Here is a 27,256-nt window from a genome sequence, read left to right on the forward strand (position 1 = left end):
CAGTGGATGACTCTGCAAGAGAGACACTCAGTAGCTCGGTACGGGCTTTTGTTTGAAGTTTCGAGAACATACCTTCACCGAGGAGTCAAGTAGTATATTGCTCCCTCCTACGTATATCTCGCAAAGAGACCATGAGGATAAAATCAGAGAGATTAGAGCCCACACTGAGGCATACCGACAATCTTCCTTTCCACGAACAATACGAGACTGGAATAGAAGGGAGAACCGATTGAGGTACTCAAGGTACCCTCCGTCACACACCGTCAGGTGGCTGGCGGCGTATGGATGTAGATGTTGCAAAATAAACATTTTTTTATTTTCACTGGGGTTTTCATTCAGCGACAGAATGGACCTTAATGAACGAACAGCTGACGTAGGTTACTAAACGTTTCACTTTGTCCGTAGTTCATAGTGCGTGGTCCTAGCAGATGGCTGCCTATTCAGTGCTTCCAGGGCAACAAATTTTATTTGCGATATTTCATATAATTGTTGACCGAATTTAAAAATTTAAAATGGTGTCGTAATGTATTCATTAAGAAGCATAATTTTATGTTAAAGGTTTAACACAGTCGGATAAGTATTACAGTTAGAAACAGAGTGTATGTCTTGAGTCAGCGCAACTTACAGCACGCCAATAACGCACATTTTATTCATCCACTATTTAAGAGCAGAGCGGTTGGCGACTTCCAGCAAACTTTGTGCACAATTTCAATTTACGAAATTTTTTCTCACTGACACCCACTAGTGTGTAGTGAAACTTAAGCTTCCGGCAGGACGTTTTAATTTATTAGTTCTTTACTACTGTGGTTAGAATACTGGACTCGCATTCGGGAGGACTATGGTTCAAACTCGCGTCCAACCATCCAGACTTAGGTTTTCCGGAGATATCCCTAAATCGCTACAGGCAAATGCCGTGATAGTTCGTTTGAAAGGGCACGGCCGATTTCCTTCCCTTTCCTTGACATCATACAACCTCCGTCTTTAATGACCTCGATGTCGATGGGGCGTTAAACCCAATCTTCCTTCCTTCTCTACTGTTGTTATTGTTGTTGTTGTTGTGGTCATCAGTCCTGAGACTGGTTTGATGCAGCTCTCCATGCTACTCTATCCTGTGCAAGCTTCTTCATCTCCCAGTACTTACTGCAACCTTCATCCTTCTGAATCTGCTTAGTGTATTCATCTCTTGGTCTCCCTCTACAATTTTTACCCTCCACGCTGCCCTGCAATGCTAAATTTGTGATCCCTTGGTGCCTCAGAACAGGTCCTACCAACCGGTTCCTTCTTCTTGTCAAGTGGTGCCACAAACTCGTCTTCTCCCCAATTCTATTCAATACCGCCTCATTAGTTATGCGATCTACCCATCTAATCTTCAGCATTCTTCTGTAGCACCACATTTCGAAAGCTTTTATTCTCTTCTTGTCCAAACTATTTATCGTCTATGTTTCACTTCCATACATGCCTACACTCCATACAAATACATTCAGAAACGACTTCTATACACTTAAATCTATACTCGATGTTAACAAATTTCTCTTCTTCAGAAATGCTTCCCTTGCCATTGCCAGTCTACATTTTATATCCTCTCTACTTCGACCATCATCAGTTATTTTGCTCCCCAAATAGCATAACTCCTTTACTACTTTAAACGTCTCGTTTCCTAATCTAATTCCCTCAGCATCACCCGACTTAATTCATTCCATTATCCTCGTTTTGCTTTTGTTGATGTTAATCTTATATACTCATTTCAAGATACTGTCGATTCCGTTCAACTGCTCTTCCAAGTCCTTTGCTGTCTCTCACAGAATTACAATGCCATCGGCGAACCTCAAAGTTTTTATTTCTTCTCCTTGGATTTTAATACCTACTCCGAATATTTCTTTTGTTTCCTTCACTGCTTGCTCAATATACAGATTGAATAACATCGGGGAGAGGCTACAACCCTGTCTCACTCCCTTCCCAACCACTGCTTCCCTTTCATGCCCCTCGACTCTTATAACTACCATCTGGTTTCTGTACAAATTGTAAATAGCCTTTCGCTCCCTGTATTTTACCCTTGCCACTTTAGAATTTGAAAGAGAGTATTCCAGTCAACACTGTCAAAAGCTTTCTCTAAGTCTACAAATACGAGAAACGTAGGTTTGCCTTTCCTTAATCTATTTTCTAAGATAAGTCATAAGGTCAGTATTGCCTCACATGTTCCAACATTTCTACGGAATCCAAACTGATCTTCCCCGAGGTCGGCTTCTACCAGTTTTTCCATTCGTCTGTAAAGAATTCGCGTTAGTATTTTGCAGCTGTAACTTATTAAACTGATGGTTCGGTAATTTTCACATCTGTCAACACCTGCTTTCTTTGGGATTGGAATTACTATATTCTTCTTGAAGTCTGAGGGTATTTCGCCTGTCTCATACATCTTGCTCGCCAGATTGTAGAGTTTTGTCATGACGGGCTCTCCCAAGGCCGTCAGTAGTTCCAATGGAAAGTTGTCTACTCCAGGGGCCTTGTTTCCACTCAGGTCTTTCAGTGCTCTGTCAAACTCTTCACGCAGTATCGTATCTCCCATTTCATCTTCATCTACATCCTCTATCATTTCCATAATATTGTTCTCAAGTATATTGCCCTTGCATAGACCCTCTATATACGCCTTCCACCTTTCTGCTTTCTCTTCTTTGTTTAGAACTGTGTTTCCATCTGAGCTCTTGATATTCATACAAGTGGTTCTCTTTTCTCCAAAGGTCACTTTGATTTTCCTATAGGCAGTTTCTTTCTTACCCCTAGTGAGATAGGCCTCTACATCCTTACATTTGTCCTCTAGCCATCCCTGCTTAGCCATTTTGCACTTCCTGTCGATCTCATTTTTGAGTCGTTTGTATTCCTTTTTGCCTGCTTCATTTACTGCATTTTTATATTTTCTCCTTTCATCAATTAAATTCAATATTTCTTCTGTTATCCAAGGATTTCTACTAGCCCTCGTCTTTTTACCTACTTGATCCTCTTCTGCCTTCACTACTTCGTCTCTCAGAGCTACCCATTCTTCTTCTACTGTATTTCTTTCCCCCAATCCTGTCAATTGTTCCCTTATGCTCTCCCTGAAACTCTGTACAACCTCTGGTTTAGTCAGTTTAAACAGGTCCCATCTCCTTAAATTCCCACATTTTGCAGTTCTTCAGTTTTAATCTACAGTTCACAACCAATAGATTGTGGTCAGAGTCCACATCTGCCCCTGGAAATGTCTTACAATTTAAAACCTGGTTCCTAAATCTCTGTCGTACCATTGTATAATCTACCTGATACCTTCTAGTATCTCCAGGATTCTTCCATGTGTTCACCCTTCTTTGATGATTCTTGAACCAAGTGTTAGCTATGATTAAGTTATGCTCTGTGCAAAATTCTACCAAACGGCTTCGTCTTACATTTCTTACCCCCCAATCCATATTCACGTACTATGTTTTCTTCTCTCCCTGTTCCTACACTCGAATTCCAGTCAGCCATGGCTATTAAATTTTCGTCTTCCTTCACTACCTGAATAATTTCTTTTATCTCATCATACATTTCATCAATTTCTTCGTCATCTGGAGAGCTAGTTGGCATATAAACTTGTACTTTACAATAGTAGGCATTGGCCACAATAATGCGTTCACTATGCTGTTTGGAGTAGCTTACCCGCACTCCTATTTTTTATTCATTACTAAACCATTCCTGCATTACCCCTATTTGCTTTTGTATTTATAACTCTGTATTCACCTGACCAAGAGTCTTGTTCCTCCTGCCACCGAACTTCACTAATTCCCACTATATCTAACTTTAACCTATCTATTTCCCTTTTTAAATTTTCTAACCTACCTGCCCGATTAAGGGATCTGACATTCCACGCTCCGACCCGTAGAACGCCAGTTTTCTTTCTCCTGATAACGACGTCCTCTTGAGTAGTCCCCTCCCAGAGATCCGATTGGAGAACTATTTTACGTCCAGAATATTTTACCCAAGAGGACGCCATCATCATTTAACCATACAGTAAAGCTGCATGCCATCGGGAAAAATTACGGCTGTAGTTTCCCCTTGCTTTCCTGCTACTATGTCTATTCGCTAAACTTTTTGCAGACATTACATACATATTTACATATTCCACTAAAGTACCTGCAAAATTATATCACTCTACGGCACATATTTCAGGAGACAGGACGCCACAAAAAATGAGATGTGTGGAAAACTAGCTTTTGCTTAATACGAAGTGCAAATTACCTATGCTACACTCAGGGCCGGCTACAGGTATTTTGCTGCCCTGTACGAAGCGCCGTCCCCCCCTCCCCCCCCCCCCCCCTACGCCTCCTCCCCCCCCCCCCAACCCAGCATTTTCAGGCACAGTCAGTCTTGTTCACAATGTCAGTCACTATGATGTCTTATTTTCATACATCACACTTATTTATACGTCATTTTGACACGAAGACTTTTTTAAGGTCAGAGCCAGGTATGGGATACGTCAGTGAAGCGGAAGGGAAAAGTTTGTAGAGTAATAAATTCTGAGTTATAACTCCAAACTGAATTACGTCAACCATTAAAGTTATGTCACTCGCAGAGCATATAACTAAAATCTGTTCAGTTTTTCTCATTCTCCGTGCAGAGGGGGGCGTGCGGCGTGGGGGGGGAGGAGCACCGTGATCACCGTGGGGGGAGTAAGAAGTGGGGAGTGGGGAGTAGAGGTAAGTAGAGCTCTCGCAGTAGTCATTGTTTGCGATTCATACCTACTGCTGACTGTGGTGCAAATGACGTACCGCAGAGGCAGGTTTCGTGAAAGCGTGGATTTACATACATGTTTATCTTCACGCGTGGTACATATTCGTAGCCCACCACAAAGACAAAGAAACCGTTGCACACCTTTTCACTGAGCATTTCGAATGTTTACTGCAGCACTGAACAGTGGTAGATCGCATACGCTGGCAGAAGCTGCAAAAGGTACGAAACGCACCAAATCAAGTTAACGAGTTCAAGCAGAATTATGGGCCTCAGCGAACAAGGAAAAGTAAACTGTCAACATTACAGTAACGTGAAATAGCACCTCCAGCTGCGTTTGCATAAGGTGACGTTTGGCAATATGTTACGCTCTTAGACAAAACAAATGTAGGCCTACCTTAAAAGAAATCTTTATTAAATAAATTAATGGAAATGAGCGTATGGCATTATTGGCCGGGAGGTCCCATGTGGGGGAGGGGGGGGGGGAGTTCGGCCACCGTATTGCAAGTCCTTTTTAGTTGACGCCACTTCGGCGACTTACGGGTCAATGATGATGAAGGACACACAACACCCGGGCCCCCTGCGTGATAAGCGGAAACGCTAGCGCTACGCTACGGAGGCGGACAATAAATTAATATTAATGCAAGACATACATCAGTAAATTAAAACCGAAATTAATGATAAACGTATGTTTACACACTTACCTTATGTTACAGATGTTTTTCTTGCTCCGGCATTAGTGAATTCCCATACGACTTCGTTGAAATCCAGACATTCGGCTAGCTCATATTCCATCGACAATGTTGGCACTCTGCACAATTGCGCATGACCCATAGTTGGTCTCAGGTACGTCTTGATCAGTTTAAGCTTCGAAAAACGTCTTTTTCCTCTTGCCACTGTCATCGATTCTGTTAGTAAAATTCATAAGGCTATACTCGCGTTGCGCGGTAAACCATACGCCTTGTGTGACTTTCAAAAGATTCGCTTCATGTGCTACCAGGTTTTACCAAAGTAGAGACCAATTTAACTTCATCTTTAAAACTGGCAAGACTCATATCCTTAAGCCTTTCCATGACTAAAACTGTGGCATAATCTGGAACGCTTGTCACTTAGAACGTCAGGCGACACATTCTTTATTTAATAACGTTGTACAAAAAATCAAAAAGATTGCTGTGACTTTCGAGCTACTAAAATCTCTCGCTGAGAGCGCATCTTAACCGACCGGTGTGGGCGAGTGGTTCTAGGCGCTTCTGTCTGCAACCGCGCGACCGCTACGGTTGCAGGTTCGAATCCTGCTTCAGGCATGGATGTGTGTGATGTCCTTAGGTTAGTTAGGTTTAAGTAGTTCTAAGTTCTAGCGGACTGATGACCTCAGAAGTTAAGTCCCATAGTGCTCAGAGCCATTTGAACCATTTAGAGCACATCTTACAAAATCCCGTACTTTAAGGTATAAACCTATTTTGTACTGTATTCCTGGATATTCAGTTTTCTCGTCTTTCCCCTAGGAATGGGAAAACCCGACTGGTTAAAACCGATACCGGTATTTTAGTTCTGAATTAACGATATTTTTCGGTTTATGTTTAGTTTCGGTTATAACATCTGTTTTTTTTTTTATTTTTTGTCAATATCCGGCAAAAAACTGAAATGTGAATTACCCATAGCAGATGCGCAAAAATTATTCGTTTTTAATAAGCCTTTAAAAAAACGAGTAATTTTTATTCGTAAAATTTCCGTTGCTTTCAAATATTGCGTTGCTATAGGAAATGGGAAAAACTGTCAGTGCTGTTTCGATAATAATGCCGACAAAAACGAGCAATATAGACATGCCATAAGAAATGGTACAGCATTGCTGAGACAGTAATACACCTGTTTCCATATAGCGTGCTCTACTGGATGATGAAGGGAGATGAAAATTTAATAGTCATGGGTGACTGGAATTCGAGAGTAGGAACAGGGAGAGAAGGAAACATAGTACGTGAATATGGACTGGGAGAAGGAAATGAAAGAGGAAGCCGTCTGGTAGAATTTTGCACAGAGCATAACTCAATCATAGCTAACACTTGGTTAAAGAATCATGGAAGAAGGTTGTATACATGGAAGAACCCTGGACATACTTGAAGGTTTCAGATAGATTATATAAGGGTAAGACAGAGATTTAGGAACCAGATTTTAAATTGTAAGACATTTCCAGGGACAGATGTTGACTCTGACCACAATCTATTGGTTGTGAACTGTAGATTAAAACTGAAGAAACTGCTAAAAGGTGGGAATTTAAGGAGATGGGGCCTGGATAAACTGAAAGAACCAGAGGTTGTCCAGAGTTTCAGGGAGAGCATAAGGGAACGATTGACAGGAATGGGGGAAAGAAATACAGTAGAAGAAGAATGGGTAGCTCTGAGGGATGAAGTAGTGAAGGCAGCAGAGAATCAAGTAGGCAAAAAGTCGAGGGCTGCTAGAAACCCTTGGGTAACAGAAGAAATATTGAATTTAATTGATGAAAGGAGAAAATATAAAAATGCAGTAAAAGAAGCAGGCAAAACGGAATGCAACGTCTCAAAAATGAGATCGACAGGAAGTGCAAAATGGCTAAGCAGGGATGGCTAGAGGACAAATGTAAGAATGTAGAGGCCTATCTCACTAGGGGTAAGAAAGAAACTGCCTATAGGAAAATTAAAGTGACCTTTGGAGAAAAGAGAACCACTTGTATGAATATCAAGAGCTCAGATGGAAACACAGTTCTAAACAAAGAAGAGAAAGCAGAAAGGTGGAAGGCGTATATAGAGGGTCTATACAAGGGCGATATACTTGAGAACAATATTAGGGAAATGAAAGAGGATGTAGATGAAGATGAAATGGGAGATACGATACTGCGTGAAGAGTTTGACAGAGCACTGTAAGACCTGAGTCGAAACAAGGCCCCGGGAGTAGACAACTTTCCATTGGAACTACTGACGGCCTTGGGAGAGCCCGTCATGACAAAACTCTACAATCTGGCGAGCAAGATGTATGAGACAGGCGAAATACCCTCAGACTTCAAGAAGAATATAGTAATTCCAATCCCAAAGAAAGCAGGTGTTGACAGATGTGAAAATTACCGAACAGTCAGTTTAATAAGTCACAGCTGCAAAATAATAATGCGAATTCTTTACAGACGAATGGAAAAACTGGTAGAAGCCGACCTCGGGGAAGATCAGTTTGGATTCCGTAGAAATGTTGGAACACGTGAGGCAATACTGACCTTACGACTCATCTTAGAAGAAAGATTAAGGAAAGGCAAACCTACGTTTCTAGCATTTGTAGACGTATAGAAAGCTTTTGACAATGCTGACTGGAATATTCTCTTTCAAATTCTGAAGGTGGCAGGGGTCAAATCAGGGAGCGAAAGGCTATTTACAATTTGTACAGAAACCAGATGGCAGTTATAAGAGTCGAGGGGCACGAAAGGGCAGCAGTGGTTGGGAAGGGAGTGAGACAGGGTTGTAACCTCTCCCCGATGTTATTCAATATGTATATTGAGCAAGCAGTGAAAGAAAAAAAAGAAAAATTTGGAGTAGGTATTAAAATTCATGGAGAAGAAATAAAAACTTTGAGGTTTGCTGATGACATTGTAATTCTCTCAGAGACAGCAATGGACTTGGAAGAGCAGTTGAATGGAATGGACAGTGTCTTGAAAGGAGGATATAAGATGAACATCAACAAAAGCAAAACGAAGATAATGGAATGTAATCGAATTAAGTCGGGTGATGCTGAGGAAATTAGATTAGGAAATGAGACACTTAAAGATGTAAAGAAGTTTTGCTATTTGGGGAGCAAGATAACTGATGATGGTCGAGGTAGAGAGGATATAAAATGTAGACTAACAATGGCAAGGAAAGCGTTTCTGAAGAAGAGAAATTTGTTGACATCGAGTATAGATTTAAGGGTCAGGAAGTCGTTTCTGAAAGTATTTGTATGGAGTGTAGGCATGTATGGAAGTGAAACATGGACGATAAGTAGTCTGGACAAGAAGAGAATAGAAGCTTTCGAAATGTGGTGCTACAGAAGAATGCTGAAGATTAGATGGGTAGATCACATAACTAATGAGGAGGTATTGAACAGAATTGGGGAGAAGAGGAGTTTGTGGCGCAACCTGACAAGAAGAAGTGATCGGTTGGTAGGACATGTTCTAAGGCATCAGGGGATCACACATTTAGCATTGGAGGTCAGCGTGGAGGGTAAAAATCGTAGAGGGAGACCAAGAGATGAATACACTAAGCAGATTCAGAAGGATGCAGGTTGCAGTAGGTACTGGGAGATGAAGAAGCTAGCACAGGATAGAGTAGCATGGAGAGCTGCATCAAACCAGTCTCAGGACTGAAGACCACAACAACAACAACTGGATGATACGCATCTACATGTAGTGTGCGACACTTCCTCATCTGGCCTATTTGGTAATTTCCCGCCGTTGTCGGACATTAATTGTATTACAGAATGGCATCACCCCTAATCCGGAAGTATTTTGCGTAGTTTGGTATCAATAAAATAAAATGCACCTTTTGCTTTAAAAGGTTAAGAGCGGGAGGAACCACAATAAACTTGAGACATCATATAAGGAGAAAATTTAAAATTTAATAATTCATTCATAGTTTACAATAAAAACAGAACCAGTTGATCTGTTGGCTGCGTCTGCATAACATGCCTTTAGCTGCTTGTAGCCCCTGAAAACCGAAAAGTTAAGACGAAAAACAGAGTTCTACCTCAGTTTTCATCCTTTAGCAGTGATTATGTGTAATGCCCAGATAGTGGTATGATCTTCGATTGCAACATTATTTTTGGGCAGAGTGTCAAAAACGCAGAATCAGTAGGAGAATACTGGTAAACTTTTGTAGTTTTCAACTACTTATCACTTTTCGAGGAAAGCAACGAACGATAGACGGACTAAGTTTTCTTTTATGTGTCTATTTAATTTAATTTTTTAATTGTGTGTATGTTGAAACTGAGCGGGTCAAAATTTTTCAATTTTTTTCGATTTCTACGTCTATTACATGAAATAACAGGAATGGAAAATCCGTTATTCCATAAAGTAGTAAGTTTGAGCGTTTTTAACAGTTAAGTTAAACTGGCGTTCAAAAGAATCGATATAACCGAAAATAGGTTGTTTCAGTGATAACCTCCATCCCAATTTCTCGCTCATACTGGACCCGTTTCTTCTTACATCTCTTTAGTATCGGCGTTGTACCACCTATGACCCGGTAGTCCATGCTCCAGCTAGGTTGCCATTTCCTTAGCGTGTAGTGGGTTATCTTGGAATTTGAGGTCCTCTTTGTCGTCTTTTAAAGCAAGTTAATAGATTTCAATACATCTGTGGTAATAGTTTGTGTGTTTTTACTGACAACATTATTGGTTCAAATGGCTCTGAGCACTATGGGACTTAACTTCTGAGGTCATGAGTCAACTAGAACTTAGAACTACTTAAACCTAACTAACCTAAGGACATCACATACATCCATGCCCGAGGCAGCATTCGAACCTGTTACCGTAGTGGTCGCGCGGTTCCAGACTGAAGCGCCTAGAACCGCTCGACCACCCCGGCCGGCTGACAACATTAATGTGGGGTAATATATCATTCCGCATCACCACTGAACAAAGGCAGTAAAGTCATGGACAAGGTTTGCCAAACTTCCAGCCTCATGCACTACCATTCTGTCCATATTTTTGTGTTTGCTTATTTCAGACAGTGCATCATAGACCCCTCCTATGTGATACTTATGAGGGACGACTGCATCAATTCTACTTTCTGGTCTTGTTGTACTCAATGGCCTCAACGTTAGACCAGATAAATGACCATTCAACTGCCCAGTGTCGCGCAGACGCAGAAAAGAAGTCATAAATTTTTTTCACGAAACAAAAGAATGAAACTGCGTATGTTGATGCCTTTGAAGCACTGTTCTATTGGTTATGGCTTCAACACTGAGGACTGAAAAGAGAATGATGGGAAACTTAAAAGAAGTTACGAACAAAACAGAAAAAATTAATTTAGAGAAACTTCGCTGGAAGAACAGCAGAGCAGTGCAAATGGTGTAACTGGTAGATCCAAATTCCGCTTAACCACAAGGCATGGATACAAAAGACTGTGGCAGACTGCAAATTTTAGTTATTCTTTTATTTATTTACCAGCTGTACCTGGCTGTGCTTTGCTATGGCTCAGTCTGCTTAAATGAAAAAGAAAGTAAGCCGCAACACACGTTTCTAATATAAACGGGAACTGGATAGATGTCCCAATCTTCTTCTCTGCCCTGTCTCTGTACACCTTCTTCTCCCCCATCTCACTCCATCTCCTCCTGCCCCCTCTGTCGATCTTCTTCTCCCCCATCTCTCTCCAGCTCCTCCTGTCCCCTCTCTCTCCCCTTCTCCCAGTCCATCACCTCCTCCCCCTCTCTCTGCCCATCTTCTCATACCCCCTCCATCTCCTCCTGCCCCCTCTCTCTCCCTCTCTCAGTCCATCACCTGCTCCCCCTCTTTCTGCCCATCTTCCCCTCTCTATCCTCCTGTCTCCTCTCTCCCCCCTTCTCCCAGTCCTACTCCCCCTCTCTCTGCCCATCTTCTCCTCCCCCTCTCCCTCCATCTCTTCCTGCCCCCTCTCTCAGTCCATCACCTCCTTCCCCACTCTCTGTCCATCTTCTACTCACCCCCTCTCAATCCAAGTTCTCCTGCTCCCTCCCTCTGTCTATCTCCTCCTACCAATTTTCTATGTCCATTTCTTCCCATCCCTCAGTCCATCTCCTCTTCCTTCGCGTCTCTGACCTTGAGCCTTGTTTATTGTTATTACAAATACAGTATTCTACTCATAAGCCAATAACGAAAAAAAATACAACATTCCAGTTTGCTATCAATGTTCCACTAATGTATATTGTATAACGTTTTCCTGCCATTAAATTTATATAAATTTATGTATTACATATTTTTAAAAACTAGGTAAATAAAAACACGTGCGAATACGAATAGGACGCTGTGTCAACATTTCACACCGGCCACTCAAGAACCTTCAGAGATCTAACGAGTATGAACAAACCAAAATCTACTCTTTATAATGTTTTGTCTTTTGTTACATATATGTTAAATATATACCAGATGGTGTTCGTGTGGGTGTGTTGAAACACTTGAGTATTAGTGTGCAATGTCGTGTCAAAATTTCAAGATGGTCCATGAAGAACTTTTAGAGATTTGAGATCCTGAAGAAACGAACATCTATGTTTACACTTATACAGAAAGTGTAGATGTTTTTAAGCGTAAATCGCCGAAGTTTTGACCGATTGCTTTGAAATGTTGACACAACGTTCCATTGTTATGCGCGCGGTTTTTTATTTACCTTTTTTTAAAGATATGTAATATATAAATTTATATAAATTTAATAATAGGGGGACGTTGATACTAAAAATATTAAAAAGGTACATCATGTAGTAACGAATTAGGTACTTAAAAACCCACCCGTATTAGAATTCAATGTAAACTCAAAATCCATCGGTCAAGAACTTACGAAAATATACGATACTAAACAAACGAACAGTCACAAAATGGGTCAGAACATTGTTGCAGAAACAGCATTCACTCAAAAATCTGGGCGGTTCGTTAAGTACCCAAGATTCCCCCTCCCCCTCCTCACACACCCGTCACCGCCGGCCTAGAACCGGCTCTGACCACACTCATGCAATGTTTTTAATAATGACAGCACTTAGCGACTTCTAACAAATTTTAAGCATAACTCTATACGTTTACTACGCTTATATGCTTAACGTCCAACATTTAAAAATTAACTAATCTGTGAAGTAATCAGACGTTTGAAGCTGTTTTACAAATGGAAGTTCAATTCTTTAAAGAATCGGGGATGGGGGTTCGCTGGTATTTTCTAAGCAAGAAAATATGACGACGTACCAAATGAAGGACTTCATCACACTAAAGTCTGCGTCAACAACTCTCACAATACGGCAAGTGAAGCAACATAAATTACGAGGTCTGTTCAAAAAATTCCGGAACATTCGTAATTTAGCGCTAACGGTGTGCTGGAGCGAAATGCAGTTGGCATTCCTGCACATGCCTGTGTTTAGCGTGCAACTGCCGGAAGTTTCATTTTTGAGTGTCTCTTAGTTATTGTTCAGTCGTGCATTGAGTAGAGCGTTGTGTCGCACAGTTTGCGAATGTCGAGATAGCAACGCATCTGCATTAAATTTTACGTGAAACTCAAGAAACCCTTTACAGAGATACACCAACTGATGCAGGAAGCCCACGGCGATGAGTGCTTAAGCCGTACTCGGTGTTTCGAATGGTTCACACGGTTTAGAAATGGCCGGGCGGAAGTTAAAGACGACCTCGTTCAGGACGCCCTTTGACATCCACCGACGAAGCTCATGTCAGGAACGCCAACGAAATTGTCCGTGCCAGTCGAAGACTGACTGTCAGAGATATTGCATAAGAATGTGACATTTCAGTTCGATCATATCATGAAATAGTGATACAGCATCTTGGAATGCACCGTGTTGCCGCCAATTTTGTCCCACGGCTCGTGAATCAAACCAGAAAGACCTTCCACTCGCAAACTGTGAAGAACTTTCGGATCGCGCAAATGAGAACGAGATGTTCCTTAAGAGAATCATAACTGGTGATGAGACGTTGAGCTACGATTATGATGTTGAGGCCCCAAGGTTCAATCCTCACAATGGCTCGGGGCAGGTTCTCCAAGACCCAAAATAGCTCGTCAGGTCAGGTCAAATGTCAAAGTTATGCTGATAGTTTCCGTTGACTTTGAAGGGTTAGTTCATCATGAATTCATGCCACAGGAACGAACAGTTAATCGAAGATACTATCGGGACGTGTTGCGAGACTGCGAAAAAAATGTGAGAAGGAAACGGCCTGAAACGTGGCTAGACAATTTATGGCTATTGCATCACGATAACGTACGCGTACAGTCATCCCTGTTGGTGCGTGACTGCTGCACAAAAAACGAAATCACTGTGCTGCCTCATCCTCCGTACTCTACATCTACATCTACATTTATACTCCGCAAGCCACCCAACGGTGTGTGGCGGAGGGCACTTTACGTGCCACTGTCATTACCTCCCTTTCCTGTTCCAGTCGCGTATGGTTCGCGGGAAGAACGACTGTCTGAAAGCCTCCGTGCGCGCTCTATCTCTCTAATTTTACATTCGTGATCTCCTCGGGAGGTATAAGTAGGGGGAAGCAATATACTCGATACCTCATCCAGAAACGCACCCTCTCGAAACCTGGCGAGCAATCTACACCGCGATGCAGAGCTCCTCTCTTGCAGAGTCTGCCACTTGAGTTTATTAAACATCTCCGTAACGCTATCACGGTTACAAAATAACCCTGTGACGAAACGCGCCGCTCTTCTTTGGATCTTCTCTATCTCCTCCGTCAAACCGATCTGGTACGGATCCCACACTGATGAGCAATACTCAAGTACAGGTCGAACGAGTGTTTTGTAAGCCACCTCCTTTGTTGATGGACTACATTTTCTAAGCACTCTCTCAATGAATCTCAACCTGGTACCCACCTTACCAACAATTAATTTTATATGATCATTCCACTTCAAATCGTTCCGCACGCATACTCCCAGATATTTTACAGAAGTAACTGCTACCAGTGTTTGTTCCGCTATCATATAATCATACAATAAAGGATCCTTCTTTCTATGTATTCGCAATACATTACATTTGTCTATGTTAAGGGACAGTTGCCACTCCCTGCGCCAAGTGCCTATCCGCTGCAGATCTTCCTGCATTTCGCTACAATTTTCTAATGCTGCAACTTCTCTGTATACTACAGCATCATCCGCGAAAAGCCGCATGGAACTTCCGACACTATCTACTAGGTCATTTATATATATTGTGAAAAGCAATGGTCCCATAACACTCCCCTGTGGCACGCCAGAGGTTACTTTAACGTCTGTAGACGTCTCTCCATTGATAACAACATGCTGTGTTCTGTTTGCTAAAAACTCTTCAATTCAGCCATACAGCTGGTCTGATATTCCGTAGGCTCTTACTTTGTTTATCAGGCGACAGTGCGGAACTGTATCGAACGCCTTCCGGAAGTCAAGAAAAATAGCATCTACCTGGGAGCCTGTATCTAATATTTTCTGGGTCTCATGAACAAATAAAGCGAGTTGGGTCTCACACGAGCGCTGTTTCAGGAATCCATGTTGATTCCTACGTAGTAGATTCTGGGTTTCCAAAAACGATATGATACTCGAGCAAAAAACATGTTCTAAAATTCTACAACAGATCGACGTCAGAGATATAGGTCTATAGTTTTGCGCATCTGCTCGACGACCCTTCTTGAAGACTGGGACTTCCTGTGCTCTTTTCCAATCATTTGGAACCTTCCGTTCCTCTAGAGACTTGCGGTACACGGCTGTTAGAAGGGGGGCACGTTCTTTCGCGTACTTTGTGTAGAATCGAATTGGTATCCCGTCAGGTCCAGTGGACTTTCCTCTGTTGAGTGATTCCAGTGGCTTTTCTATTCCTTGGACACATATTTCGATGTCAGCCATTTTTAGGTTTGTGTGAGGATTTAGAGAAGGAACTGCAGTGCGGTCTTCCTCTGTGAAACAGCTTTGGAAAAAGGTGTTTAGTATTTCAGCTTTACGTGTGTCATCCTCTGTTTCAATGCCATCAACATCCCGGAGTGTCTGGATATGCTGTTTCGAGCCACTTACTGATTTAACGTAAGACCAGAACTTCCTAGGATTTTCTGTCAAGTCGGTACATAGAATTTTACTTTCGAATTCACTGAACGCTTCTCGCATAGCCCTCCTTACGCTAACTTTGACATCGTTTAGCTTCTGTTTGTCTGAGAGGTTTTGGCTGCGTTTAAACTTGGAGTGAAGCTCTCTTTGCTTTCGCAGTAGTTTCCTAACTTCGTTGTACCACGGTGGGTTTTTCCCGTCCCTCACAGTTTTACTCGGCACGTACCTGTCTAAATCGCATTTTACGATTGCCTTGAACTTTTTACATAAACACTCAACATTGTCAGTGTCGGAACAGAAATTTTCGTTTTGATCTGTTAGGTAGTCTGAAATCTGCCTTCTATTACTCTTGCTAAACAGATAAACCTTCCTCCCTTTTTTTATATTCCTATTAACTTCCATATCCAGGGATGCTACAACGGCCTTATGATCACTGATGCCCTGTTCTGCACTTAAAGAGTCGAAAAGTCCGGGTCTGTTTGTTATCAGTAGGTCCAAGATGTTATCTCCACGAGTCGGTTCTCTGTTTAATTACTCGAGGTAATTTTCGGATAGTGCACTCAGTATAATGTCACTCGATGCTCTGTCCCTACCACCCGTCCTAAACATCTGAGTGTCCCAGTCTATATCTGGTAAATTGAAATCTCCACCTAAGACTATAACATGGTGAGAAAATTTATGTGAAATGTATTCCAAATTTTCTCTCAGTTGTTCTGCCACTAATGCTGCTGAGTCGGGAGGTCGGTAAAAGGAGCCAATTATTAACCTAGCTCGGTTGTTGAGTGTAACCTCCACCCATAATAATTCACAGGAACTATCCACTTCTACTTCACTACAGAATAAACTACTACTAACAGCGACGAACACTCCACCACCGGTTGCATGCAATCTATCCTTTCTAAACACCGTCTGTACCTTTGTAAAAATTTCGGCAGAATTTATCTCTGGCTTAAGCCAGCTTTCTGTACCTATAACGATTTCAGCTTCGGTGCTTTCTATCAGCGCTTTAAGTTCTGGTACTTTACCAACGCACCTTCGACAGTTGACAATTACAATACCGATTGCTGCTTGGTCCCCGCATGTCCTGACTTTGCCCTGCACCCGTTGAGGCTGTTGCCCTTTCTGTACTTGCCCAAGGCCATCTAACCTAAAAAACCGCCCAGCCCGCGCCACACAACCCCCGCTACCCGTGTAGCTGCTTGTTGCGTGTAGTGGACTCCAGACCTATCCAGCGGAACCCGAAACCCCACCACCCTATGGCGCAAGTCAAGGAATCTGCAGCCCACACGGTCGCAGAACCGTCTCAGCCTCTGATTCAGACTCTCCACTCGGCTCTGTACCAAAGGTCCGCAGTCAGTCCTGTCGACGATGCTGCAGATGGTGAGCTCTGCTTTCATCCCGCTAGCGAGAGTGGCAGTCTTCACCAAATCAGATAGCCGCCGGAAGCCAGAGAGGATTTCCTCCGATCCATAGCGACACACATCATTGGTGCCGACATGAGCGACCACCTGCAGATGGGTACACCCTGTACCCTTCATGGCATCCGGAAGGACCCTTTCCACATCTGGAATGACTCCCCCCGGTATGCACACGGAGTGCACATTGGTTTTCTTCCCCTCTCTTGCTGCCACTTCCCTAAGAGGCCCCTTTACGCGCCTGACGTTCGAGCTCCCAACTACCAGTAAGCCCACCCTCTGCGACCGCCTGGATCTTGCAGACTGAGGGGCAACCTCTGGAACAGGACAAGCAGCCATGTCAGGCCGAAGATCAGTATCAGCCTGAGACAGAGCCTGAAACCGGTTCGTCAGACAAACTGGAGAGGCCTTCCGTTCAGCCCTCCTGCCACACCTTGAGACGACCTCCCACTCTACCACAGGTGAGGGATCAGCCTCAATGCGGGCAGTATCCCGGGCAACCACAGTCGTGGTCCGATCGGGGGATGCGTGGGACGAGCTGGCCGTCCCCGACAAACCCCCATCCGGACCCCCACAGTGATGCCCATTGGCAACAGCCTCAAGCTGTGTGACCGAAGCCAACACTGCCTGAAGCTGGGAGCGAAGGTATGCCAACTCAGCCTGCATCCGAACACAGCAGTTGCAGTCCCTATCCATGCTAAAAACTGTTTTGCAAAGAACGTCTGAACTAATCTACAGAGAGCGCAAACAAATCGACAAAATTTGAACGGTTATTAAAATACAAGATTGCCTAGTAAATGCAGTAATGCTGCTACTTGCGCACTGCTGACACTGCTCGGCGACGGAAGGAGACTACGCGAATTTACACTATTCAGGTACTAAAACGCGATGCTACAACTCTCAAATACTATAATACGCCCGAAATTTATGAATTAAACAATGCAAGTACCAAAAACACGCGAAGAAATTAAGAATTAAACTATGTAACAAATGAGTGAGCTAGGAGTATACGACTTGCTGCTGCAGCTGCTTATCCAACGGCGGCAGGGAGCACACTGACTGTGACCAACCGACACTGGCCGTTCAAAACAAAAACAGAAGACAAACGACTACGCGATTTTACACTATTCAGGTACTAAAACGCGATGCTACAACTCTCAAATACTATAATACGCCCGAAATTTATGAATTAAACAATGCAAGTACCAAAAACACGCGAAGAAATTAAGAATTAAACTATGTAACAAATGAGTGAGCTAGGAGTATACGACTTGCTGCTGCAGCTGCTTATCCAACGGCGGCAGGGAGCACACTCTCCAGTCCTGACATCTGCAGACTTCTTTTTTTTATTTCCAAAGCTGAAAACCCCGATGAAAGGACGAAGATTGGCAACGATGGACGAGATAAAAGAAAATTCGCTGGCGGCGCTTCGCGCGATCCAGCCGAAGGTGTACCAAGACTGCTTCTGGAGGCGGAAACGGCGTTGGGAGCGGTTCAAAAATGGTTCAAATGACTCTGAGCACTATGGGACTTAACTTCTGAGGTCATCAGTCCCCTAGAACTTGGAACTACTTAAACCTAACTAACCTAAAGACATCACACACATCCATGCCCGCGGCAGGATTCGAACCTGCGACCGTAGCGGTCGCGCTTGGGAGTGGTGTATCAATTCTGGAGGAGAGTACTTCGAAGGAAACCATACGTAATAAGGAAAAGGCAAGCGAAGAACAATTTTGTGGACAAAGTTTTGGAATTTTCTAAGCAGACGTCGTATGTCAGTGCTTTCATCTAGAACCAAAGATAAAAACAATCTTTATTGCTGTCTTTCAACTGCACTTCGACATCTTTTGCCATTTATTCAGCACGTCTCCAAACGACTGTCATGGAAAGAGGAAGTACTTCGAAAGGATAAATTTCCGCTGAACAGAAAATTGTTGTGGTAGTCATAAAGCATTATTTCACAAAATACCCATCGCTGAATGTATGGGGTACTTTTCGCTATTTTGAGAGCTGAGTGGTAGCTCAGCTAAATTGCAACTCCGCTGTGCATCGCATGATTCTCTTCCTGTAAGTGCGTTACAAGCAGCAGGTAAAATCGAGAGCAAAAATACGTAACTCGTTATCAATAATGGTAATAACTTAAAAAAAGTGTCCGCCTAGTGAATTTCTTTCTCTCTTAGAGAAGTTGAGCTTCCATTCCTCCAGTATGCAGACGACCAATTTCTAATGAAGCACATTAAACTTGTTCAACGCCTATGATTTCATACGACAAAAGAAACAATGAGCGCCACTTTGTTTTTCAATACAAAATAATTTTCATCCCAATTTGGCTTGAAGCTTAAGGATTCAGTAGATTTTCGTTTTGAGGATCGTAACTCTTTTCCGGCTATTTTTAGCTCAGTGGTTCTGGCTTATTAGTACAAACGAAGATGGTGGTTGGTGGTGGTTAGTGGTTAACGTCCCGTCGACAACGAGGTCATTAGAGACGGAGCGCAAGCTCGGGTTAGGGAAGGATTGGGAAGGAAATCGGCCGTGCCCTTTCAAAGGAACCATCCCGGCATGTGCCTGAAACGATTTAGGGAAATCACGGAAAACCTAAATCAGGATGGCCGGAGACGGGATTGAACCGTCGTCCTCCCGAATGCGAGTCCAGTGTGTACAAACGAAGATTTCAACATAGACCATTTCGGTCGGCTCAGCTCTCAGTTCGGCGGAATCGTGGTGACAGCGATGTTTACCATTGGCTATTCATTCGTGGTATGAACGAAGTTCACAGGTCCAGCGGCTATTTTCACAAAAAAAAAAGGGGATCTAGTAGTCTGTCATCATGAGCCTTTAAAAATGAATGGGAATGATAGAAGAGGGGTATGAGAACTCTCAATGTACACTATGCAGCCGCATAAGCGGCAGGTACCGCAGATTTGCTGTGGAACGACATTCAATACCATGCAGAATGTATGTAGTTGACAATGAAAGAGCCGACAATTAGAACCATCGACCGACAGGATTCATTGTTCCGTTCATCAAGAAGCACCCTGTGCTAAACTTGAATTTTAAGGCACGTAGCACGTGGAGAAACTAGTGCTACGAACAGTAAAATTTCTGAAGTCCCACGCATTATTCCATTGTCAGTTGAAACATGGAACCGAACTAATAGAGACTGCACAGTACGTTGGTTAAATCAAGGGTCATGCCTGGAACCATTTTTCGACTTAAAACTCGCTGTTGTTGAATTTAGGAAGGAAAAAAACAGTGCAGGAACGAAAATCAGAACATACTGAGTGAACTGCAGACCTCACATTTTAAATAGACTTGACTGCCCGCTGCCCACAGTATGACATTGAAATGTGAGGAACAACTTCTTTCTGATCTGATCGGGATTCATTTAAAAGGAAAATCGTGCTGTAGAAGGGACACATTCCAATAAACGTAGTCCAGTTTCCTAAGCTCACTGCTGTTAAAGAAAACTTTTTTGAGGTCACTGCCAATCTCACTTCAGTTTTCGAGCTATTTTCGAGACAGTTTGCAGTTTCATCTACATCTACATCTACATCTACATTGATACTCCGCAAGCCACCCAACGGTGTGTGGCGGAGGGCACTTTACGTGCCACTGTCATTACCTCCCTTTCCTGTTCCAGTCGCATATGGTTCGCGGGAAGAACGACTGTCTGAAAGCCTCCGTGCGCGCTCTATCTCTCTAATTTTACATTCGTGATCTCCTCGGGAGGTATAAGTAGGGGGAAGCAATATACTCGATACCTCATCCAGAAACGCACCCTCTCGAAACCTGGCGAGCAATCTACACCGCGATGCAGAGCTCCTCTCTTGCAGAGTCTGCCACTTGAGTTTATTAAACATCTCCGTAACGCTATCACGGTTACAAAATAACCCTGTGACGAAACGCGCCGCTCTTCTTTGGATCTTCTCTATCTCCTCCGTCAAACCGATCTGGTACGGATCCCACACTGATGAGCAATACTCAAGTACAGGTCGAACGAGTGTTTTGTAAGCCACCTCCTTTGTTGATGGACTACATTTTCTAAGCACTCTCTCAATGAATCTCAACCTGGTACCCACCTTACCAACAATTAATTTTATATGATCATTCCACTTCAAATCGTTCCGCACGCATACTCCCAGATATTTTACAGAAGTAACTGCTACCAGTGTTTGTTCCGCTATCATATAATCAAACAATAAAGGATCCTTCTTTCTATGTATTTCTATGTATTTCTATGTATTTCAGTTGGAAGCGCTCCTGTGCACGTGCAGATGTAGCTGATTGATCTGGAGGTAATTCCCATTTGAAAGACAAATGCGTTTAACGTTAAAACTGTCCAGGACGTCTACATTGGTTTCCTCAGGTCAAGTCTCCACATCTCCTTAATGAGGTTGCAAAAGTGCCAAAATATTTCGACCAACACGTGTCTGTGGAAAACGTTTATTCGATAACGAAACTACATAAGATGTGATTATGTGGCAACCATAGTGCAAAAATCTGTGCATCTGTCAGCACACTGACAGTTTGTATTCGGCAAAAAGTATATTATGTCTTCAGCACGCCAAAATCAATGAAATTATACTGAAAATTTGTTTTGTTTGTGCTCCATGTTGTGGAGAAATGTCAAGTATAAAACCAAGTTGTATGCAGTCGCACTGCATTGCCATTTAAAAGTGGCACATTCGCAGTTTCTCCCTATTCCTCCTCCTCGAGCTCAGACATGGTGGTGTGGCTGTGGGGGGAGTGTTCCAGCCAGGTTGAGGGCTGTTACACTTGGGCCAGGATACGGCTTATGAGCCGAATTCTTGGCCATGCCTGACACAGCAAATTTTAACAGCCCAAGGTCGGTAGATCGCGTTACCGCTCACTTGTCTGTTTGAAATGAATGGGACACATAACACTAATATTGCACAGCACCTTATAAAGCTTTGATAATGGCTACTGTTCGACGAGCAAGAGAGTCCGCTAGCTTTCTTTGCCCAGGAATGCGTCGTTTATCGACATATACCCTTCTGATAGCAATACACTTTGTCCAACGTTTTCCTGGAAGAGGATCCCGTCTGTGATATGTCATTCTATTAGTTCTGGCAGTTTTTCTCGCATATTTTCGTCATGTGAGGGCAAAGCAAACGATCGCTGACGCCTTTTAACCCTAGCAATATCCAAGTGTTTGTAAACGGGATTTTGTTAACCGTTGTTGATTTTTATTAGCAACATACTTTGTATTTAAGCACATAATGATGTGTAAGTAGGGTCCAAAACTCGAAAGCTTCTTTTAGCATGATTCAGACATGTAATTTGTATTTTTCCCTTATTGAATCATTTAAGTTCTTTTATTCTCATAATAAGCAATATTTGTTTAAATTGTTAGTAATAGTTTTTATAGAAGTAAAGAAAACTTTAGTACAATTCAAAAACATTGCAGCTGTTTGAGGCACAATTCAAATAAATTACATAACATAATTTCTGAGCAAAATTATTCATCACTTCCTCCAGAATTTGCTTCACACTCGGAACATAATAGTTTTCTTGCTGTGTTTAGTGCATGTGTAGCTCTCACAAATTGTTGCAGGTTATTGTTCTTTCCTTCACTTTGTTGTACTTTTCTTCTGCTTTTGACTGACTTTCAGTAGTACACAAGTAACATCTGGCTTTACCTCCATGAGCTTCCTTTGCTCCAAAGTTCTACTTCCTTGGTTTTCCTTTCCAGAATACCTTCCATGGCTTCTCCAGTCCTGCAATATTTGTAGCCCCATTTCTTAAAGAGAAGATAACCCCTTATTAAGTTTTCTCTTATTGCGTCCCATAAGTATCACTAATGCCATCAAAATAAATTTCTTAAACCTGATACATTTCTCTCTCAGTAGCGATTAACTTTCAATCTCGGATGTATGTGACGTTAGACACAAGGCGGCTTAACAAGAAAGAACGTGAGAAACAATTCAAATTACATCGCCAGCCAGAATGGAAATCAGAGAAACGAATCATGCTCGTTGTTGAAACCATTGTTGCTATACAGACATAGAAATTTGATGTTAAGTGTACAATAATAAATTCGTTGTGAAAAGTCGTGTTTATTACTTAGGAGATGGGCGCACTTTATCTCATGTAGATTTAAATTTTTATTTACCTGAAAAATGTGAAATAGTCACAGACTCTTGTATAAGAGTTCATTAACAACAATAAACATATATTTTTTAATTTTAAAATTTAGTATTCACGACTAGTTCAGTCAGGATCCGCGCTGCTGCTACGGTCGCAGGTTCGAATCCTGATTCGGGCATGGACGTGTATGATGTCGTTAGGTTAGTTAAGTAGTTCTAAGTTCTAGGGGACTGATGACCTCAGATGTTGAGTCCCATATTGCTCAGAGCGAGCCATTCACGACTAGACTACAATATTCCCCCCCCCCCTCCCTCCCCCAGGGATATTTCCAGGCATAACGTGGCAGCCATAGAGCCACTGAGCCAAGTCCACATATCGTCGCCGGACATTTCGAACCCAGGCCACGCCGCATACATGAACTACCTACTCCAACTTCCAACTGAGGGCGCCATAGCCTGGGGAAGCGCCCCCCCCCCCCCTCCCACACCTCCTATCTCTCAGGGAAAGGAAAAAAGTATAGTCTTATGTTTTTCTTTCAACAAAATTATTTAAAAGTATCACGCAGGTTTTTAACGGGGTCGGAACTTTTTATGGACACTTACAAGTCACCATTCGTCTTTAGCTCTACCTTGGCAAGGAACTCTGCAAGATTTTAGTAATAAATGTAGCAAAGTAAAGTCATCCTTGTGTACGACTGTTTGCTGCCTCTGCCCGGCAAGCACACCTCCACTGCTGCTGCCAAATATCCCGATTTTTTCGGGATTTCCGATTTTTGCGGGAGTCATGGCTCGTCCCGAGTATGCCTTACGCAGGACTCCAAATATCCTGACTTTTGGCATCTGCTAACAATTCGAAATATAATGCTTTACTTTAAAAAATGGTTGAATGCATGTAAGTTTCGAAATGAGTTTCTCAAACGGGCCGATTGCGGTAGTTAAAAAAAGTTAGAACACGGTGCACCAAGAGGTGGCGATCAACCGATGAACTAAAGCACGCCTCAGCGCATGCCTCAATTGTTCATTTCGAAAACACTGAACCGTGTGGCTTCCATCGTTGTGTTATTACAGTCACGCGCTGTTTTCTGAACAGAGTTTCAGCTTCTGCGTACCTCTCGAACACTGACTTCTCTTAGCACGACAATTTGCCCTTCCGTTGCTTGTCTATTCCAACCCTTCACCGAGCGAGGTGCCGCATTGGTTAGCACACTAAACTCGCATTCGGGAGGACGACGGTTCAAACTCGCGTCCGGACATCCTGATTTAGATTTTCCGTGATTTTCCTAAATCACTTCAGGAAAATACCGGGATGGATCCTTTGAAAGGGCACGGCCGAGTTCTTTCACCATCCATCCTTAATCTGGTGGGATGGATGACATAGTTGTTTCGTCCCCCCCCCCCCCCCCCCCCGAAGCAACCGACTAACCAACCGTCGCACCCTTCCACTTGTACGTTCCCTATTTGCGTTTATAGTGAGGAAAAAAGGCGGGAAAAAAGTGACTTAGTTAGGTGTCTGGCCAACGCCCGTCGCCTATCGAAGATCTCACCTTACTGAGTCAGCGGAAGCGCAATTCATAAGTAATCTGCAGAAGATGCATGTATTTCGAAACGCAGTAAATAACGAACAATGCGAGTGAAGCTACATGCTGTTTAGGTAGACTAAGTAACTAAACTAACAAGCGGCCCAGATAGCCGTGTGTATCAACGCACCGCTTCTGGGACGGCGCCGGTCCCGGCGATTAACGACGGGAGGTCGGCGTGCCGGCCAGCCTGGATGTGAATTTTAGGCGATTTCCCACATCCCACTAGCTGAATACTAGGTTGTTAACCAAATGACCCCTCAGTTACAAGATTCGCAAATACAGGGTGTCCGAAAAGTCTTTCCCTGATTACATAAATTGATAACTCAGGCTAGAAGCAAGATACAAATATGAAACTTGTGTCGAATTGTTTACAACTATCAAAGTTTTTTCTCTGTTTTAGGTTCGCAATACGTAAGTAGTGGATGAGGTGCAGTGCCCAAGAAGCCATGTAACCAATCAGGAGAAGGCGCAGTGTGTCCTGTGGTACCATGAGACACGATCACCAACCACAGTGCAGAGACACTTCCAGACAACATTTGGAAGGACTCCACCTGATGTCAAGAGCATTAAAGCCTGGTATGAGAAGTTCAAGAACACAGGATCGGTTGCTGACCTTCCGAGGTCTGGTCGACCAAGAACCTCAGCAGACAGGGTGGAAGCTGTAAGGCAGTCTTTTCTGCGAAGTCTGAAGAAATCGGTGCGCAGGGCCTCACGTGAATTACAGATGCCAATCCACGACATTTTACACAAACGTTTATTGCTTCGTGCATACAAAGTGCAAATCGTTCAGGCCTTGTTGCCCAATGACAGTACACGTCGATATGACTTTGCGGTCGAAATGCTATCACGTATTGAGGGCGATGGTGGTTATCTCAGACGAACTGCCTTTTCCGGCGAAGCGACCTTTTTTATCAGTGGAGTAGTGAATCGCCATAATGTGCGCATTTGGGGTTCACAACCCCCTGGCGAGGTCATGGAGTGCACCAGAGGCAGTCCAAAGGTGAATGTTTGGTGCGCACTATTGCACGATCGAATTATCGGACCATTCTTCTTCGCTGAGGCTACCGTCACATCTGCAGTGTATCTGGACATGTTGCAACTGTATGCTGTTCCTCAGCTGCTTCAGTATCACCCCGATGTCTTGTTTCAGCAAGACGGTGCACCGCCTCATTGGGGTTTGGACGTTCGTGCCTATCTCGATATGACCTTTCCTGGGCGATGGATTGGTCGTGATGGGCCAACGGTTTGGCCTCCACGCTCACCTGACATAACCCCATTAGACTTCTTTTTATGGGGTTATGACAAGGGCGAGGTCTATCGAGCACGTGTACCAGATCTTGAAACACTGCAGCAACGGATAACCATAGTCGTTGACTCGATCCCTCCAGTTATTTTAGCTAATGTTTGGACGGAAATTGAATATCGCCTAGATGTGCTACGTGCTACCAAGGGTGCTCATGTGGAAGTTTACTGATGTGTGAAAAAAACTTTGATAGTTTGTAAACAATTAGACACCATCACGAGTTGAATATGTACAGAAAAGCATCATCATTGGGAACAGTGGTCGAATGATGTGCATTCGCATTATGGGCCAAGAAGACTAGGACAGTATGGTGTTAAAAGCATCATCGAGAACTAGCCAGGTAGGAAACGAAAACATCACAAGGTGCGGATAATAAAGTATTAAAAGGGCCAGTTACATCAAGCGCCCATTACATGCAATTTTACAGCAGATATTGTAGTGAGAAAAATATATATGACGGTAACAAGAGTTTTCAGCTGTTCCATAGCCTGACTAAGAAAGGTATGACCCGTCATAAGGTATGAAATACTCCTTACAGAATGTGCACTAGTTGATGATTAAAATTAAAATGCCATAACCCCAACCTTCCCCCCCCCCCCCCCCCCCCGTCCCACCAAGATGTGTCAAAACCAAGAGTAACTGAATTATGGCATAAGCAATGCCTCCGAACTTTTAATGCGAAAACTCTTAAAGCTTTTTAAATAAAACAAACTTTATTAACATTCTACATCTTTATTCTTCATGCCTACGTATTTACTTCCCAACGTAGTCACTCAAGCGACGAACATATTTCTCCCAACAACAGACCAGTTTGTTGATACTGGCATTGTAGAATGTCTGACTTTGTTGAAGGGGCCAAAATCTCACCTCTGCATGCGCCGTTTCAGACGAAAATTGGGATTCAAGTTTAATCATCTGGGTGGCCAAAGCACTCGCTCTAATCGTCCAGAACGTTCTTCAAACCAAACGCGAATTCCACGAACGGCTGCAAATTGTCTCCAAGTAGCCCAACATAAACATTTCCAGCCAATGATCGGTTCAATTGAACCAGGGGATCCAGTCTATTCCATGCAAACACAGCCCACGCCATTACGCCGCCACGACCAGCTTGTACAGTGCGCTGTTGACAACTTGGACCTATAGCTCCGTAGGATTTGCGCCACACTTGAACCCTACCACCAGCTCTTACCGACTGAAATCTGGAGTCGTCTGATCAGGCCACGTTTTTTCAGTCGCCTAGGGCCCAACCGGTTATGTCACGAGCGCAGAAAAGCCGCTGCAGGCGATGTATGTTGTTAGCAAAGGCTCTCGCGTCGGTCGTCTGCTGTCATTGCCCATTAACGCCAAATTTAGTCGCACTATTCTAACGGATACATTCA

Source organism: Schistocerca americana, chromosome 6, assembly GCF_021461395.2.
Source record: "Schistocerca americana isolate TAMUIC-IGC-003095 chromosome 6, iqSchAmer2.1, whole genome shotgun sequence".
In the NCBI taxonomy this organism is placed as follows: Eukaryota; Metazoa; Arthropoda; class Insecta; order Orthoptera; family Acrididae; genus Schistocerca; species Schistocerca americana.